Source organism: Drosophila mauritiana, chromosome 2R, assembly GCF_004382145.1.
Source record: "Drosophila mauritiana strain mau12 chromosome 2R, ASM438214v1, whole genome shotgun sequence".
In the NCBI taxonomy this organism is placed as follows: Eukaryota; Metazoa; Arthropoda; class Insecta; order Diptera; family Drosophilidae; genus Drosophila; species Drosophila mauritiana.
Genome location: NC_046668.1, coordinates 1258693 through 1273576, shown reverse-complemented (window position 1 = coordinate 1273576; position 14884 = coordinate 1258693). Strand labels below are relative to the sequence as shown.

The 14884-nt window shown below is 42.5% G+C and overlaps 1 pseudogene; it reads right to left on the bottom strand.

Moving 5' to 3' along the window:
• Positions 1-4221: 4221 nt before the first annotated feature.
• LOC117138509 lies at positions 4222-5262 on the bottom strand (annotated as a pseudogene).
• Positions 5263-14884: the final 9622 nt, after the last annotated feature.

Below are 14884 nucleotides of genomic sequence, written 5' to 3'. Positions count from 1 at the left end.
CAGTGTCATCAGCGAATGTGGATATAGTTAGCTGGTAGTTTGTTGGTATGCCCGCCGTTTATAGGGTGTATAGAATTGGGCCCAGAACACTTCCTTGAGGCACTCCGGCTTTTATAGTACAATCGCTTGAAGTGCTTGAACTGCATCTGACCGCGAACACTCTTTTATATAGGTAAGACTTTAGAAGCTTATATATATTTTTAGGCAGCAGTGTGATTATTTTAAACATAAGTCCATCCAGCCATACTTTATCGAATGCTTGTGCAACGTCTAAGAAGAGAGCTGTGCAATATTCACGGTGTTCAAAGGCTGTGCGAATTTCTGTTGTGATGCGGTTAACCTGTTCAATGGATCCATGTTTTGCCCGAAAACCAAATTGGTGCAATGGGAGTGTGTTGTGTGTTTTGAGGTGGGGGCTGATGCGTAGCAGCAGCACTTTTTCAAAGAACTTGGATAGACAAGTAAGTAAGCTTATTGGCCTCTATGATGATGGCTGTGTTTTGTCTTTTCCAGGCTTAGGGATCATAATTATAATTGATTTCTTCCACTTTTGAGGGAAGTATCCAATTTTAGTAATTGCGTTGAAGAGCAATCAGATTCGTAGAACTGCACACATTGGGAGCTCGATGATCACTTTCGGGGCCAAGCGATTTTCCAGTCTTCAGTTGCTCTTTAATGACTTTCGTTATCTCGCTTGGCCGAAATTCTACAGGATCTTGTGGTGCTAAGTCAGATGCAGTTAAAGGCGGGAGAGTAAATTAGTTAGTGGCTGGATTTGGTTGAAATACTTTTTTAAGATGATCAGCGAAGACTCTTGCTCTGTCCGTGTCACTGCGAGACCAGTTTCCGGTAGAGTTACGGAGAGGTACAACCGTTTCTGTTGGTGCCTGTAGGTTCCTGTGGTCTTTTTGCCTGTGGGGGTGAGATTCTCGATATACCTTAGTTGTGCGTCCGCTTCTTCTTTCTTAAGCGCTTTGGTAAGTCTGCGAGAAGTCCCTTCGAAGACGTAATTTTTCAAGCACATGCAGTTCAGTATCTCTACTTGTCTTGTTAAACTTTATACTGCATACATGGTTGTCTTGTGGAGTTGACGCTTTTGCTGCTGCTTCAAGTATTGATTCTATATCACCAGTAAACTGATCAATGTCTTGCTCGTCTTCCAGGGGGCTAGAAAAACCGGTATGGAAACAAACATATTTTATGTACCTCGCCCAGTTGGTCCCATTGCTTGTAAGCCAACACGGTCTCTCCAGACGTTGTAGCTGAAAGATGAAAGAGCACCGGACAGTGATCAGATGAGAGTTCTGGAAGTGCCTCAGCTGTAATCACTGGTTGGGATATCCTTTTTGTGATGGCAAAGTCAATCAAATCAATCAAAGCAAAGTCAAAAAGCCAGTATGTAGGCGCTCCCGGGGAAAAAGAGTTAGGATTGAGTTGCGGTTGGATGATTGCGTTGTACAGCTGTTTTCCTTAAGGGTTCGCTATCCGAGATCCCCAGTACATGTGCTTGGCATTCCAATCGCCAGCTTCAACAAACCTTTCACCAAACGAGTCAAAAAGTGTTGTGAATTTTTCCTCAGAGATTGTGAAGCGAGGTGGGCAATAGACAGCAGCCAGAGTGAGAGCACCGTTATGGCATTGGAGGCTTATAGAGGTACATTGTAGGTACATAAATTACCAAAAAAGTGGTGCTTAATTCGCAATCGTATTAGTATGCCAGTGCCTACATGGGCCGTGCCATCCGGGTGATTCGTAAAGTAAAATTTATATCCTGGTATTTGGAAGTTGTACTTTTCGGTAAGGTGAGTCTCTGAGAGTAGCATAACGTCAATGTTTCTGTCGGCTAAGAACTGAGCAAGTTCTAGCTTGTGCCGCGAAACGCCATTAGCGTTCCAGGTAGCTATTATTAAGGGAGTCATTATCCTGTTTTAGAAGAAACGAGCATTTGAATAAGGATGTTTTGGTTCTTCATAAGCTCTTGCATAGTTTCTTGCATGAAGGTCATGAAGTCTTTCATGCTTTGCTGCATCGAGAGCATAATCTCTTCAAGGCCAATAGGCTGCTGTTGCATGTTCTGTGTGTTTATTTGTGTTTGGTGAATTTTATGCTGGATGCTGGAGGTGACTTCTGTCGGTAACTGGATTCCTGATTTTAATACACTTGCAAAGGAAGATTTTGGCATTGTTCGCTGACTGGCAGACGAAGGGATGTATTTATGTATTTATGTATTTGTAGGTTCCATTACTTTGTGAATTGTTGGTGTGATACGATCTCGATATAGGATAGGATGGTTATATATAGGATATTGGCTTATATATAGGATGTACTTCATTTTTGTTGTTTTTCTGACTCGATGGCTCCAGTTCGACTTTAAAGAGTGGATGTGCTCAAAAAATGTATATTAGTTGAAATTTAATATTCTGTTTGTTGAGTTGGAGTTGACTTTACTTTATTTTTGTATAGCAGCGCTTGCATTCTCGTACCTCTTTTTTTGTGTGTGTGGTGAAAGTTTCGCAAGTGGAAATTATGCAAAATACGTGGGGAGCTGCAAAATATTATTACGCAGTTAGCAAATGCCATCGCAAACCCACAAAACAATGAGACTACATTGGGTAGCAACGAAATTGCTAACATATTCGCACAACACTTTTCTGACCTCTCCGGCGACTGGAACTTTTTAGAGGAGTTCCGAAACAATAAATATAGAAATAACCCACATCACTATACCCCCTCCGCAATAGCACAAAATACAGAAGAAAACATAACATATCTCGAACTTAGCTCAGCCCTACAAATATTAAAAGGATGTGCTCCAGGTCTTAATAGAGTTTCATATCAAATGATCAAAAATAGTTCCACTGCAACAAAAAACAGAATAACAAAACTATTTACTGAAATATTCAATAGCCACATACCACAAGCCTACAAAACAAGTCTAATTATCCCAATCTTCAAACCGAAACCCGACGAAACTAAAACTTCTTCATACCGACCCATCTCTCTCAACTGCTGTATAGCAAAAACGATAGATAAAATAATAGCGAAAAGACTCTGGTGGCTAGTGACACATAACAATCTACTTAACGACAACCAATTCGGATTTAAAAAAGGAAAATCGACTTCGGACTATACGAAGGCTTTCTCATAACGAAGTCAAAAATGCACACCTCCCTCGTCACTCTTGATTTTTCAAGAGCCTTCGATCGAGTAGGTGTGCACTCCATAATCCAGAAATTGCAGCAATGGAGAACTGGCCCCAAAATAATAAAGTACATCAAAAACTTTATGAGTAACCGGAAAATAACTCTCCGCGTTGGCCCGCATACATCAAACCCATTACCCCTATTCAACGGAATCTCCCAAGGTTCACCCATATCCGTGATACTATTCCTCATAGCAATCAATTAAATCAATCAAAATTATCTAACATCATATGCCTTTATGATTTTTATTTTTTAGTTTTTGTTTTTACAAAATCACATTTAGTTTTGGTTTGCAACTTAAATTATAACTTATGTATTTTAAGCGCAAATAATATTAAGAATACAAAGAAAGTGTGTTACTGTATTTATGTTGTACAACGCAAAATGATGGCCAGCGCAGTCGCCAGAAAAAGGATAGCGTCTTCTAATTTTGTATAACGCTGAAATGATTTGTGCACGTTTTATGGCGAATACGTTTTCAGACAGCGCCGAACCAAATCTCTTCATGGTTTTGTCTGCGTTATTTATTTGCACCTTTTTGGTTTTTTATCAATCAATCTTTGATTTGGATTCATAAGTAGCTAACGCCCTCACAGCGACATCAAAATAAACCCATACATATAGGTAAGTGTAAGTGGATCTGTGTTATATGTACAAGTTGCGTGCCGTCGCTCGTTTTTTCTTTTGTTTGTGGTCAGTAGATAAGCGCACACAGGACAAATACAAACTAAAGTCATAAAGTAAAATAGTAATAAGCATAGGGTTATAAAAACAAAAAAATGTACAAAGCAAGAGGCAGAAAAACAAAAATGGGGAAAAGTTTTGGCTTAACTTTAGGATGATTAGTTTAGTATATATGTAAGTATATATAGCACTAGTGTGCAGCAAAATATATAACTGATCTCCACCAGGGAATCGATTTGTCGATTTGTTAAGTTCTATTTGTGTATGCATATTTATGTTAAGACATTAGCTTTATAATACGACAAATCGAGCCGATCGCCGATTTATCCAATCTTTACTTAAAGTCATCCGATTCGAGTATCTCAAAATCGCTCTCGTCCGACGAATCCAGGGCGGTGACAATGCGCTGCTGGTCACGATCTCGACTTGCATCCGTGCCATCGCTGGTACCGACTGCAACAGCACCACCTGCTCCCCATTGCACCAGGCCGGAAACAAGGCTGGACAGGAGCTTCCCGCTGTTCGCAGGAGCGCCTGAGCCTGCGTTTTCACATCCGTGCCAGCGGTTATCTGACGCAACTGAGGGTTGCCAGCGGTATCTACGGTGTTGTGATCGGGGAACTGCAGCCCCTTTGACAGGCTTTCCTCCGACGAGGAGGAGGTGATGGACAGCGACGAGTCATGCTTGAAGTGACCTTTTCGGAAGTTCATATCTTCGCTCTTTGGCCAGCTGCTCCTGTGGCTGCGGCTTCTCCTGCCTCTTGGGCGCCAGCGGAGCTAATTCCTCGTCTTCGTCTGTGGAATGCTCGTCAATCTCGGGTATTGCATCCGGAATGAGGAGCTCCGACGGTATATCGTCGCTGCGATCGTCATCGTCCTCGTCTTCCAAGTTTTTGTAGTTCAGCTTCTCCGACCACTGAAAGTCCCTGTGCTCGATCTTCAGCAGCTTGAAGGTGTACTTGGTGGAGACTAGTGCGGAGACGACCAGGATGGTCAGTACCAGCGTGGATCCGGAGATAAGGTGACCGAGCACTAAGAGGGTGCCCAAGCAGAACATGCTGGGACTGCTGTGGCGCCAGTCGTCGATCCTCTGCCGCCAGGTGTTCATCTTGCCGCGCAGCTCGTCCGTAGGCACAACGCGGAAGCTGCACCGCGTCCAGTAGATCCAGTAGCCAAGTAGTCCAGGAATAGCACGCCCAGCGGTCGGGCCCATGCCATTAAGACGACTGTAACCACGGATGCCGCTATGCAGTGGAACGTGGACCTTGACGGACGGGGCAGGACTTGGAACATTTTGTATAAGAGTAGCACCAAGATAGTACTTTGCGAATCGCTTTTGTGGACTGTGATTTCGATTTTCGGCTCCCGCGGTTGGCGGACTCTGCTCCTCTCTGCTCCGCGATTTTAGGCGACTTTCGGTTCCGTTTCGCTGTCAAGTTTCCCTTGTTGTACGACACAATCACTTTACCGTTAGGCCAGGTTCTGGGTCAGCTGTGCGTGTGTTCTGAGTAACTGTTATCGGTTTGCTCTCTTTGCTTTCTTCCTTCCCCTCTTTTATTTCATCCCTATGCTTGCTCTTTGTTGAAAAGGCGCGACTATAGCTGGTGGTATCCAAAAAGACTTTCGAAAATATTATGCTGACTCCCGAATTCCAAGCAAATTCGATTGCGCCACAACAAAAATCAGCGAAATGAGAAATAAAATTTAATGCATACGCCGACGACTTCTTCCTTATAAAAAATGTCAACAAAAACACAAATACAAACTTTAACTTTGACAACCTATTTAACGATATAGAAAATTGGGGTCCTAGTCTGGGGCATCGCTATCCCTATCCAAATGCCTCCACATATGCAGAAAACCCCACTGTACATGCAAGATAAGCTGCAACAACATCAAAATTCCTACCGCTACTTCCCTAAAAGTTCTAGGAATGACCTTAAACAACAAATACAAATGGAACACACACATACACCTACTTCTACCCAAACTACACAATAAGCTAAATATAATAAAATGCCTATCTAGTCTTAAATTTAATTGCAACACGTATACACTACGTAATGTCGCATAGGCAACAGTTATAGCCAAACTAGATAAAGTATGGTTTGTTTCTGTATGGCCACACTCCCAAAAGCATTATAAACAAAATAAAAACACCGTTTAACTCCGCAATCCGTCTAGCTCTCGGAGCCTATCGCTCTACCCCAATAAATAACTTACTTTACGAATCAAATACTCTCTCTTTAGAAATGAAACGAGACCTTCAAATAGCCAAACTATCCCAAAACACACCAATTCATAAGTTCGTCAAGCATAAAAAACTAAAAAGAAAAAACACCAATAATAGACCAAACAATCAATCTAAGCCTAGAACTTAATCTACCCTACAAACCACTAAAACTCCATAAATACAGGCCATCATGGACCCTCTCCAATCTAATAGACACATCACTCAGAATCCATAAGAAAGAACAAACATCTCCAGATCAATACAGAAAATTATACGAACACACATATTCACTCAAAAATTAATTACACAATAACATTCGCCATTACTGCCTCCACATTCATCCGTCCTCACCTCCGAAACAGTGGCCATTCTAGAAGCAATAGAACTTATTAAAAACCTAAGAGGCAAACTTATTATCTGTTCCGACTTCCTATCAGCAATAGATTCAATCCAAAATACAAATAATATGAACTTCTACCCCAACAGAATACGAGCGCTAATAACGCAACATGCGCCTAAAATTAAAATTCTGGCTTCTGGCTAAATCTGGATTCCTGGCCATTAACGAATAAAAGGAATTGAAATAGCCGATCAAAATGCAAAAGGCCAATCTTCGATGTTCGGAAGCCCAAAAGATCGTTTAACCTGTCCGTCCAAGTTCCTTCGATGGCTCCCAGTAGAATCCTCTGTTGTCGGACATCATTGCTTTGGTAGAGCGAAATTAAGTAATCCACTCTGCTGACGAAGGTGTGAACGGTTTCTGGATCACCATTGAATAGAATAATGTCTTTAATCTGCCGACGGGCTTCGGCAAGGTTGTTGTCGCTCAGCGCAACGATTTGGGGTGCGGCAATAATTGGTTGTGATATTTTTATTGTAAAATTTTTAATTTTGTGTTTAATTTTTTTCTTTTTTGTTTTGGATTTAATGCTATTTTTTTAAGTTTTCTAATATAAATTTTTAATTTTGGTATTTTATTATAAAATTTCGGTATTGTTCTTTTTTCTTATTTTTATAAAAGTTTTTTTTTTGTTTCGTATTTCACTTTTCCACTTTTTATTGGATAACCGAATTGGAATTATAATCCAAGTTGAAGAGTCTTCACGAATTTATTTTGGGAAATGTTTCGAGCACTGGATTATAAAATTTAACTTATTTTCCACTCGAAAGTTCTTTTTTCGGATTTTTTTTGTATCCTACCGACTGCGCCAGTAACATTAGTTGTAATATTTTTTTATTTGAGTGGAATAAATGTCCCGTCAGTTGACTAAGGACAACGCCGGGAAGAATTATTTAACGAAGGTTTTTATTGAACTTCTTTATTCGGATATCAGCTTAAGACTAAAAATCAAATGTAAATTGGATTGAGGAGAAGCTTCAGTATTTTAACAATATTTGTATTTCGGGAAAGCCTCGCTCTTGGATTCTTAAGATTGTAAAAAAAGATTCAAAGAGAGCAGTCAAATCTGTATAGGTCAGGCTTTAGGATGTTTACAAGAACGGCTAAGTGCTGCTGCAAAAGAAGTTGTTAATAGCTATTTTTCCAGCTATTTTCTTTCATTTAATGTACAATTTTTTTTTTTAATTTTTTTCAATTCCGATTTTTACTTGATTGGGTTAACTTTTATTTAATTGGCTAATAATTTCGAAAAATATTAATAGCTAGATTCAGCTATTTTTTGAAGCGTTTTTTTTCAAATTTTCCATTTTCTATTTTTTTTCGTATTCCGACGGGCTTGTCCACCCATAAACGGGTTGTTTGGTATTTCTTTTCCTTTTCCAGTTTTTTGCGGTGTGCAGGCCTATTTGCCTCCTTTTTTTTTTTTAATTTTTTTCAATTCCGATTTTTACTTGATTGGGTTAACTTTTATTTAATTGGCTAATAATTTCGAAAAATATTAATAGCTGGATTCAGCTATTTTTTGAAGCGTTTTTTTTCAAATTTTCCATTTCCTATTTTTTTTCGTATTCCGACGGGCTTGTCCACCCATAAACGGGTTGTTTGGTATTTCTTTTCCTTTTCCAGTTTTTTGCGGTGTGCAGGCCTATTTGCCTCCTTTTCTCGACCATAACTGAGTATGCCCATAGAGGGGTATACAAAAAGACACCAGAAAAAGAACCCAAACTAAGCCCACACTCTCAGATCCCCGCTTGCGCTAAGCCAGCCGCGAAGTCCGCTAGTTCAGCGGGCAGAACCGCAATTTCAACTCCCAAAGGAAGTGACCTACCATCGATCAGTTCGAGTGCAACTCCAAGAATTTAAAACCCCAAAAATCCCTCTGCAGTTCAGACTGAATTCCTAAGGGAAACCTGATCTAGCAAAAAAAATGGAATCCTCAGAACAGACTACTGCTACTCAGTATACGAGTCATGCGCAGCACAAAACGGAAAAACAATAGACAGACAACGCGTCAAGTCGCGCAAGCCCCTCCGAGCCGCAAATTTCGTCCGATTGCCGCTTGCCTATACCGAAGTCATCGATGGCAACCACCTCTGATGGCCAACTTTCCGAGACCTATTCACGGCAGTTTATATTAACAACCCCAGGCTTGCACACCGGTCGAGAAAATGTTTCAACTCCTCACAAAAACAAGCGGCGAAGCAAAAGCCATTGTATCCAAATCCCCTATTACGAATAAGGGCTTCAAGATCGGTTCCAAAACAAACGACGGCCACTCAAGCTCCTTTTCAACTTGAGTTCGATATCCCAACAATCTGCTCATGCTCCTAACGAACTGCAGTCCACGATTCAGAGGTGTTTTTATCAGCGGTAGGGCATTCTCAAATATCCACTGACAACTGGGATTGTCTGTTGGTTTTCCTCTGCGCGAGAAAACTGTCAAAGCTAGCCCTCTCCTTATTGAAACAGTCCTTAACGCCCAAATATCTTAAGATCCCAGCTTGAGAAGAAATGAACACCTTCCTGAGCGAAATGTATCGGACATTGGAGGCCATCGAGGATATTAAACCGACTTAGAAAAAGTTCAGAAAAACTTTATTCCTTCGAGACAAAGATCAGCGCCTTACCGCCCAGGGTAGCACCTCTTACTCAACCTGAAGATCAATATCATCCTACTTTCGAGGTGGAAATCGACATAGGTACGGTATTAAAAGTAAATTCAGAGAAGTCAACAAAGCGAATTCCCTGTTTTCGCAAGACAAATTTTCGGAGGCTAAACAATTTTATAGCTGGCTTTAATTGGTCCGATCTTTACTCCTGCAACATAATGGCGGATGCGATTAATATGTTTTATACCGCAATTAACTCTTGTGTTCCGATGTACTATCCGTCAATCTCTAAACCTCCTTGGTTTAATAAGGAGTTAAAACACCTAAGAAAAGAAATGTCCAGACTTTATACAAAATGTAAAAATACCGGTTCTCAGTCCATCCTTTCTAAATATTTAAGCGCTCGGTTTAACTTTACCGTGCTTAATGCTAAGTTCTACACGAATTATTTAAACCTTTGTAAGTTATAGTTTGCACAGGATCCGAAACAGTTTTATAATTTCGTTAGCACTAAGCGAAAAACAAGTTCTTACCCTTCCTCGATATTTTTTGAAAACACTACGGTTACATCGGATCAGGCAATAGCCGATCTATTCGCCAAGTTTTTTCAAACAACATATTCAACTTCTTTGCAACTTCTTTGGAATCTTCACAATTCCCTCATATATGGAAGGAGTCCTTTGTGATTCCTCTTCACAAAAAAGGATGCAAGCAATTACAGAGGAATCTCTAAATTTTCGGCTATCCCAAAACTTTTCGAAAATGTTATCACTCCTCATTTGCAGCACCTTTGTAGATCAATCATACCACCGTGTCAACACGGTTTTATGAAACGCAGATCTACAACCACTAACCTCTTGGAGCTAACTTCTTTCGTAATACAGGGTTTCAAAAATAATCTTCAAACAGATGTTATCTACACTGACTTTAGTAGATGCAAACCGTATATTACCTCCGTATTCCAGTAGACGTCTTCAAATTAATTTACCTTTCCTAGCTAAGCGTAGAACTATGCTTGGAACAGTCTTTATTTGTAAGCTTATTCGTGGTGATGTTGAGAGTCCCGACTTCATTACTCGGCTTAACTTCTCGGTTCCAATTAGATTCACTAGAAACTATATACCAATTATCTTAAATCATTGTAGATCTAACTATGAGTTGCATAACCCTTACAGAGTATTATGTTCTGACTACAATAGACTTTATCCTATTATCTGTAATCTTGACTCTCTGCCGCTCTTAAAGCAATCAATTTTAACTTTTTTAGTACATAATTAGATCCTAATAACACTAATATTTATTAGAGTTATGTTATTATTTAGTTACATTATTAATTATTATTCATTACATTATGTTCATTTCCTCGTCTCTGTTCTCTTTTCTATAACGCGTCTATCTTCTCGCGAATCGAGCCTTAAGATACATATCAGCGCCCCCCGGTCGGTTGGGCGGGAAGTGTGGCCGTGGGACCCGTGCGATAAAAAAAAAAACAGGGCGAGTGTGACTTATGCCCCATGGTGACCGATCCGGTATGATTGTGCCCGCGCTATCTCTAAATGTACGCGCGTTCCGGCTACATCAAAAAGAAGCTGCTGTGTCTAAGTTGCTTAGCGAGAGGCCATCAGCCACGTGACTGCACGAGCACACACAGTTGTTTTACCTATAAGGCGAGGCACCATAAACTATTTTCAGGTGGGTGGATCAAATAGGCGACCCTTATTCGCTTAACACGTTGCTCAGCAAGTTATGGGCGGTGGAGAATCTACCAGTCAAGATGGTTGTTCATAAATAAACCGGCCAGTGTTACTGTTTAGTGTGATTTATTGGTTATTTCAGACACTTAATATTAATTAATTCGACACCGTTGCGTACGTTTTCTCGACGATCAACAATGTGACTAACTTAAGCTTTGGCTGTACTCACGCCATACGATTAAACTAGCATAAGACGTAAACAAGTTACAGTTAGAAGAGAGTAGAAGTTTGGAAAAGTACTGGGCAAGCTCGCGGACAATTACAGCAGTGCGATGCTTACATTGATTCCGCTGATAAGCTCCGCTGAAGCTGCAGACAAATGTAAACAAAGATAAAGGGTGACTTGTTCGCGTATACAGGCTGTCTCGTTCCCAAACATACCGGCCCCCCTGAACGGTTGTTCAGCAGAGAGGCAGTACAGCGATTTTGGCAATTGGGCGTTTGTATAATCCGTGAGCAGTCTTCACTGTAACGACTCGGACCTTGTTGTCGACTCCTGCGTGCACTGCGGTGATGCGGCCAAGAATCCATTTAGGGGGCGGTAGATTGGGCTCCTTGAGTACTACCAGTGTGTCGATCTTCAGATTCTCGGTTTCCAGATGCCACTTTGTCCGCTCATGAAGAGATGTCAGGTATTCCATATGCCACCTTTTCCAAAAGCCTTGAACCATGGCTTGCAGCTGCTTCCACCTCTCCAATCGATTGACTTGCATATCCAGACGACAGGGTTCAGGCAATGCAGTATACGGAGATCCAGTCAAAAAGTGAGCAGGCGTCAGTGGATCCAAAGAATTATCCCCAGTTGGGCACAGTGGGCGCGAATTCAGGATAGCTTCAATTTGGGTCAGGACAGTAGAGAGCTCCTCAAACGTTAAAGCCTTTGATCCAAGTATCCGTTTCATATGGAGTTTAATTGAGCGAATTCCAGCTTCCCACATCCCTCCAAAATGGGGAGCAGACGGGGGTATAAAGTGCCAAGAAATCCCTTCATTGGCAAAGAATCCTGCTAGTTCCTCATCTTTGGCTTGTTGAATGGCCAGACGTCTCATGTCATCCAAAGTTTGCTTGCCTCCATGAAATGTAGTTCCATTGTCCGAATACAGGTCAGTAGGCTTCGCTCGGCGGGCAATGAATCGTTGAAAGGCTGCGATGAAAGCCTATGTAGTTAGCTCACTAACAACCTCGATGTGAAGTGCCTTTGTAGTGAGGCACACGAAAATAGAAAACCATGGCTTTCCGATGCGTGGAGTTCTTCCCTTCGATTCCTTGATTGCGATCGGTCCAGCGTAGTCCAGCCCTGTGTGTTGAAAGCAGCGGCTAGCTTGAACTCGAGGAATTGGTAGCTCTCCCATGATCTGGTTGCTTGTGCCCTTTCGTTGAAGAAAACAAGATTTGCATTGGAAGACTGCCTTTCTGACGAGATTGCGGGCTCCCAGAATCCAGTACTGCTGACGAAGATTGGTGAACGTTGCATCAACTCCAGTGTGCAGATAGGAGACATGAAAATGTCGAACCAGCAGTCCAGCTAGTGGTGTATCTTTAGGTATCAGAATCGGGTGCTTGGCGTTGTAGTTGAGTGTAGATTGCTCGATTCTCCCACCGACTCGCATTACTCCATAATCATCCAGAAACGGAGAAAACCGGATAAGATGCGATTTAGCGTTAAGCTGGCGTCGATTCTCTAGCTGCGCATATTCTCTGGCAAAGGATTTTTGTTGCACATGTCGAATAAGTCGGCGCTGTGCGTCCAGCAACTCTTCAGACGTAAGGAATGGTGCCGAATTCCTATGATGGGATCGAAGAGTGTGAATAAAGCGATGACAGTAGCTAGATACCCTTATAAGACGCGTCCAGGTTGAGAATTTGTGGATGAGTAACTCGTGTATACTTTCATCAGGAAAGTTATGTAGAGTCGTGGACTTTATGGCTCGTTCTTCGGTGTTGACATCGAAACTTGAAGATACGCTGAACTTGCTTGTAGAAGGTGGCCACTCAGAGGTGGGTGTGGCCAGCCAGGACGGACCTTTCCACCACAGTCGATGCTCCAGAAGCTTTGACGGATGAAGTCCTCGGGAAGCACAATCTGCAGGATTGTCTTCCGTGCGAACATGGTTCCAGCAGCTACGGGGAAAGTCGCTCAATATCTCAGAAGTTCGGTTGCAGACGTAGGTGTTCCACCGTCGAGGGGGAGCTGAAAGCCAGTGTAGCACAATTTCTGAATCTGTCCAGCAGCTCGTGCTGAAAAGAGGAATTGTTAATGATATTTTGACAATAGAAAGCAATCGAGATAGAAGTAACGCAGCGTTTAGCTCCAAACGTGGAATTGATACGGGCTTGATCGGGGCCACTCGTGTTTTGGCGGCAACCAGAGTTACTTGAAAGCTGCATCCAACTGCAACTCGAGCGTAAACTACCGCACCGTAGGCGTGCGAGGATGCTCGCCGAATCCGTGTAGTTGAACATCTTGAAATGGTGACGCAATATACCGTGGTACTTGGCATTGCGTAAGTGCTGGCAAATCCTCTACTAAGGCTCTCCAGCGCGTACGTAGACTTTCAGGAATGGGGTCGTCCCACTGCAGGACACTTGTCCAGCTTTCTTGGAAGATTAGCTTGAGTAGAACTGTGACCGGCGCTACCAGTCCAAGCGGATCATAAATTCTTGATAGCTGAGACAAGAGTTCTCTTTTCGTCGGAGAAATGGTCGCATCGCATCCCTTTAGGTTGAGATACAGAACGTCCTTCCCAGAGTTCCATTGGATACCAAGAACTTTGACAGGTGAATCCGCAGCTGATTTGTTGAGGAGCTGGATAGGTTCAAAACATCTATCTTCATCTGGTAATGATTTCAGAAGACGCCAACTATTAGAACTCCATTTGCGTAGCTTGAATTTTCCCTTATCCAAGAGGGCTATAAGCTCGTCCTTGAGAATCATAAGCTCCTCGAACGTGTTGGCGCCTGTAGGGATATCGTCCACATAGGCATCGTGCAGAAGAGCGTGAGCTGCTGCAGGGTATTCATGGCCATGATCGTCGGCAAGTTGCTTTAGAACGCGAACAGCCAGAAATGGTGACGGTGCCAATCCGTAGGTAACCGTCAGCAGGCGAAAATGAAGCAGAGGTTCATTCTCAGTCGTGCGCCAAACAATGCGCTGAAAATTGGCGTGTGGCTTAAAGATTTTAATGCCTCGAAACATCTTTTCGACATCTGCGCATAAAACATATTGGTGCTGACGGAAGCGTAGACAAACGCCAAGAAGATCGCGTTGAATCGGTGGACCAATATGTAGTCTGTCATTGAGCGATACTCCAGAGCTGTCCTTTCCTGATCCATCAAAAACTACACGACATTTGGTAGTCAGACTGTCCAGTTTGATGACAGCGTGGTGCGGCACATAGAAGCAGGTGTCTGGGGACTCCTCAACCTGAGCCGAGGTCAGTTGTTCCATATGTCCACGTTGCAAGTAGTCGTCCAGGAAAGCTTCGTACTGCTGCTTCAATTCTGGATACCGACGAAATTTGCGTTCCAGCGAGAAGAAGCGATTTATGGCCTGTGGCAAGGTTGAATCAATAGGCGGTGCCTTCTCCTTGAAGGGATACTCGACGACGTACACCCCGTCCGTCGAGCGCTTGTGTGTGGCAGCAAAATGACGCTCTGTGGGATCGCTGGCGTCCAGGAGAGCCTGGTTAGGCTGAATGCTGTCCATCTCCATGAATGAACGAACCATCGTGTCTAGGTCCGCGTGATGAGTAACCGCAGAAGTAGGGTGATCATCGAATGCAGAGTAAGAGCCTGCAAGAATCCAACCAAATACAGTATTGAGAGCGATAGGAAAGTCATTACCAAAGTGTTTCCGATCTCCTGTGTATAGAGACCAAAGTTGATCCGATCCAACAATGACATCGATTGCTCCAGGTGTGCAGAACGTTGGGTCTGCCAAAGCAAGCTCGCAGATTTGCCTCCACGTAGAGGATGAGGTGTCAATAACTTGGGCAGGAAGT